A 5959-nucleotide genomic window follows, 5' to 3' on the forward strand; every position below is an offset into this window, starting at 1 on the left:
GTTTCTATATTTTTATGAATAATATGCCATGAGGGTAGCTTTGGATTCTTGTGCAAAGATTATTTTTATGCATTTTAGTGTTCTACTGTTGCTTTTGTTAGGATTTGTTAGTTATGCTTGTTGGTTAGTTGTTTTTTTCTTTGGTTAGATAGACTGAGTGGGTTCTGCTATTAACACCAACTTTCAAATAGATATTTTTATTTATTTTTATTTTGCTTGTGTGTGTGTGTGTCTGTATGGTGTGTGCAATGTGTGAAGTTATTTAGAAAGACAGAAAGATAGATAGAAATAGGACTAGAAATAGACAGATCAATTTATATTAAAGTGAATGGGACTTGTACTTTCATATTTATTTTTTTATATGTGTGTGTGTGTGTGTGTGTGTGTGTGTGTGTGTGTGTGTGTGTGTGTGTGTGTGTGTGTGTGTATGTGTGCATGCGTGCGCAGGCATGTGTGTGTGTGTGTGTGTATGTGTGCACATGTGTGTGTGTGTGTGTGTGCGTGCATGTGTGTATGCGTGCATGTGTGTATGCGTGCATGTGTGTGTGCGTGCATGTGTGTGTGCGTGCATGTGTGTGTGTATGTGCGTGTGTGTGCGTGTGTGTGTGTGTGTGTGTGCGTGTGCGTGTGTGTGTGGGGGTGTGTGTTTATGCATTACAAAATTATGTAGATTCCAGCTAAATGTCCTTCTGCTGACATATACCAACATGAAAACTACAGCAAAAACGGTCTTAGAGTTAATGTGTGCCTTAGCCATTCCACACGCTAACATGCTGCAAGAGACACTAATATTAATTAACGGAGTCAGTCAAGAGGTTCAGTATATGAAATGTGAAAGATAAGAAGCACTGCACAGTTTGTTAGAGTAGAATGAGTCTTCAGACTGACACCTTTTGGGTCACACCCACCTTGTGGGAAGTCAGTAACTCATAAGCATTTGTTTTATAAGAATTCTGGCCTTACTTAATGGTTTCTGGAATTTTTCGTCAGAAAAATGTATTAGAAGTTTTAGAAGTTTAGTTGTCCTGTGTCATATGACAGTATAGTGCCCAGAAATGTTTCCTTATTTTGTCTTTATGCATGAAAAGAACAGAGACTTTCAATCATTAATGTGTTTCTTGTTTGCACATACTGTTCAAAATAATGTATAATTCTCTTATAGAACATGGAGAACATTTTGTAATGTGGTTTTCTAGTAAAACGAAATCATGTCTAATGACCCACAGACACTACCTTAGTGTAACCCTTTGTTCACTTGATTCAATTATTTGTCTTTGCAGTATGCCAAGTTAAAGTTTTATGGCACACTGGAAAGGTGCCGTTATTGAAATATTCTAGTAGACTCTGAAGTTTTACTAAAGCAAAAGGGCTGTTTTACTGTAGTCATTTCAGCCAATTATTCCAAACTGTATGTTTCCTTGCAGGTTGACAATGAAGTAAGTCAGCACTCTTGCCTTTACGCTGAAGTCCAATGGGAAATTAAAGGACATGAACATTTAAAGACAACACTTTATCATACTTTACTAATAAATATCATAATTCTAAAGGAAGTTCATTTTTGGTATGGTGTAACAAATATATCTTTACATTAAATTATTTTTAGAAATGATGGCATATTTTGGTTTTACTGAAAATTATAATTGCCACAATTTATAAGGAAAGAGCCTTTTTTAATAAAATAATTTCACTCAAAAGTCACAGTTTCTTCCTTCGTTCTTTTTAGATCATAAAGTATTATATATGTTTTATGTTTGTTTATTTCTAGGAATAAAACTTTAATGAGTAGTTCAGTCACAAAACACCAATTGCTATAATGCAGAGCAGCTGAAATGCTGAAAAGTAATGTGTGAAACACAGAAAAACTAAAAGATTAACTTTAAGGGTTTTTTTCAAGGCCATCTCCCCTCAACTTATGTATACCGTATTCATAGTAACACCAACTTGAAGAAGGGAAAACTCTCACAGAAGAAATGAATCATTGCTGGAAGCAATGATTTCCTATGGAAATTGCAATGATCAACATTGTGTTATCTGGCTCTTTGGGCTGCAGATGCTTGAAGAATTTAACCTCAGTCATCTACAGAGGAGCCTCAACAGTTAGGGGATAAAAATCAGCAGACGTTGTTTGTTGAGCAGCGTTTTTATCATAATGTAACTCTGCTGATTTGTTTAGTCAGTTCTCTGTTTTACAGGTTCATAGGTTCATGAGTACATACTAGTCTATCCATCTGTGGCAGTGTTAAGAAGACTAGTCTTTCATTCACTGGCAGTTTTTCGTCCTTATATGCTATGTATAACAAACCAAACATTGGCCAAACTTGCATATGTTGAGAGATGCACATGTTGCCCCTATCCATGAGGGATAAGGGAGCTAAACAAAGAGCAAATTTGCAGTTACCCATCCATTCATTCAAATTATATTTGTATAGGGTAAGAGAGGAATTTTGCTTTTCATGGAGTGGGAGACAGTCCCACTGAAGAAGAGTTATCTGTGATAAATACTTATCCCCCCAATTTGCATACAAAATTGAGCATTATATCCCATGACTGGTCTAATGAGAGCCAAGTACAGGTAAATGATTACATCCCTGGATGTGGAGCTGTACCTTTAGATATAAGCTGCCAAGTACAGGTGAATGATTACATCCCTGGATGTGGAGCTGTACCTTTAGATATAAGCTGTCAAGTACAGGTGAATGATTACATCCTTGGATGTGGGACTGTACCTTTAGATATAAGCTACCAAGTACAGGTGAATGATTACATCCCTGGATGTGGAGCTGTACCTTTAGATATAAGCTGTCAAGTACAGGTGAATGATTACATCCCTGGATGTGGAGCTGTACCTATAGATATAAGCTGACAAGTACAGGTGAATGATTACATCCCTGGATGTGGAGCTGTACCTTTAGATATAAGCTGTCAAGTACAGGAGACTGATTACATCCCTGGATGTGGAGCTGTACCTTTAGATATAAGCTGTCAAGTACAGGTGAATGATTACATCCCTGGATGTGGAGCTGCACCTTTAGATATAAGCTGTCAAGTACAGGTGAATGATTACATCCTTGGATGTGGGACTGTACCTTTAGATATAAGCTGTCAAGTACAGGTGAATGATTACATCCTTGGATGTGGGACTGTACCTTTAGATATAAGCTACCAAGTACAGGTGAATGATTACATCCCTGGATGTGGAGCTGTACCTTTAGATATAAGCTGACAAGTACAGGTGAATGATTACATCCTTGGATGTGGGACTGTACCTTTAGATATAAGCTACCAAGTACATGTGAATGATTACATCCCTGGATGTGGAGCTGCACCTTTAGATATAAGCTACCAAGTACAGGTGAATGATTACATCCCTGGATGTGGAGCTGTACCTTTAGATATAAGCTGACAAGTACAGGTGAATGATTACATCCTTGGATGTGGGACTGTACCTTTAGATATAAGCTGTCAAGTACAGGTGAATGATTACATCCCTGGATGTGGAGCTGCACCTTTAGATATAAGCTACCAAGTACAGGTGAATGATTACATCCCTGGATGTGGAGCTGTACCTTTAGATATAAGCTGACAAGTACAGGTGAATGATTACATCCTTGGATGTGGGACTGTACCTTTAGATATAAGCTACCAAGTACATGTGAATGATTACATCCCTGGATGTGGAGCTGTACCTTTAGATATAAGCTGTCAAGTACAGGTGAATGATTACATCCTTGGATGTGGGACTGTACCTTTAGATATAAGCTACCAAGTACAGGTGAATGATTACATCCCTGGATGTGGAGCTGTACCTTTAGATATAAGCTGACAAGTACAGGTGAATGATTACATCCCTGGATGTGAAACTGTACCTTTAGATATAAGCTGCCAAGTACAGGTGAATGATTACATCCCTGGATGTGGAGCTGTACCTTTAGATATAAGCTGTCAAGTACAGGTGAATGATTTCATCCCTGGATGTGGAGCTGTACCTTTAGATATAAGCTGCCAAGTACAGGTGAATGATTACATCCCTGGATGTGGAGCCGTACCTTTAGATATAAGCTGTCAAGTACAGGTGAATGATTACATCCCTGGATGTGGAGCTGTACCTTTAGATATAAGCTGCCAAGTACAGGTGAATGATTACATCCCTGGATGTGGAGCCGTACCTTTAGATATAAGCTGCCAAGTACAGGTGAATGATTACATCCCTGGATGTGGAGCTGTACCTTTAGATATAAGCTGTCAAGTACAGGTGAATGCTTACATCCCTGGATGTGGAGCTGTACCTTTAGATATAAGCTGTCAAGTACAGGTGAATGATTTCATCCCTGGATGTGGAGCTGTACCCTTAGATATAAGCTGCCAAGTACAGGTGAATGATTACATCCCTGGATGTGGAGCTGTACCTTTAGATATAAGCTGTCAAGTACAGATGAATGATTACATCCCTGGATGTGGAGCTGTACCTTTAGATATAAGCTGTCAAGTACAGGTGAATGATTTCATCCCTGGATGTGGAGCTGTACCCTTAGATATAAGCTGCCAAGTACAGGTGAATGATTACATCCCTGGATGTGGAGCGGTACCTTTAGATATAAGCTGACAAGTACAGGTGAATGATTACATCCCTGGATGTGGAGCTGTACCTTTAGATATAAGCTGCCAAGTACAGGTGAATGATTACATCCCTGGATGTGGAGCCGTACCTTTAGATATAAGCTGTCAAGTACAGATGAATGATTACATCCCTGGATGTGGAGCCGTACCTTTAGATATAAGCTGTCAAGTACAGGTGAATGATTTCATCCCTGGATGTGGAGCTGTACCTTTAGATATAAGCTGCCAAGTACAGGTGAATGATTACATCCCTGGATGTGGAGCTGTACCTTTAGATATAAGCTGCCAAGTACAGGTGAATGATTACATCCCTGGATGTGGAGCCGTACCTTTAGATATAAGCTGTCAAGTACAGGTGAGTGATTACATCCCTGGATGTGGAGCTGTACCTTTAGATATAAGCTGCCAAGTACAGGTGAATGATTACATCCCTGGATGTGGAGCTGTACCTTTATATATAAGCTGTCAAGTACAGGTGAATGATTACATCCCTGGATGTGGAGCTGTACCTTTAGATATAAACTGTCAAGTACAAGTGAATGATTACATCCCTGGATGTGGAGCTGTACCTTTAGATATAAACTGTGCAAGGAAAAAGGCCTTCCTTACAATGAAGGCTGCATGCTGATCCAAGGACAGTTAATTGTCCACATATGTTCCCAGATCCTTGACTATGGGATCAGTTTTTATGGGTGCATTGTGAATGTGATAGTTACAAGGGGGGCCAACAAGGTATTAGAGGTGAAAGCTCAAGATGACAAAGCAGTGATGGGTTCTGCACACTTCATCTCATGTAAAGTGGAGGAAGTTAGTTGTGTAGGAGTTCAAATGCCGGATGCTGAACTCCTTCCTTGTTGTTTTTCCTTCAGAAATCACTGCCTGTACAGGTTCTAAGGGTGCAGTAACCAACCAACAACCATTCCTTTTATTTTTCACGTTTCATTTATTTTGTGTTTGTGCAACTAACATTTGCAGTGTGTGTGAGGAAACCTACCTATTACAGTTTTCATGAGTTGAGTCCCTATCATACTGGAACTTGGGCACTCAGAAGAGAAGCAAGAGTGGTGTCAACAAAGTTCTCCTGACATTAACTGTTGTACCATCTCACAGATAGCGGATTTAAGGATGTGAGGGTAGGTGCTTACTGGGGGGGTTTGTCCCTGCAAAAATGCTGAGTTTGTTATCACCTGCTTGAATTTTATCATTTTGGTAGTGTGCTTATTTAATTAAAATGTATGATAAAAAAGTAATTGCTTAACTGTGCAAACCCCCCAAAAAATCAGGATGTGGGGAAAAACATGTACTTAATATTTCATTGAATAGATCATAATGTGTCCATCTT

This window comes from Protopterus annectens, chromosome 11.part0 (genome assembly GCF_019279795.1).
Source record: "Protopterus annectens isolate FY-2018-M chromosome 11.part0, PAN1.0, whole genome shotgun sequence".
NCBI lineage: Eukaryota > Metazoa > Chordata > Ceratodontiformes > Protopteridae > Protopterus > Protopterus annectens.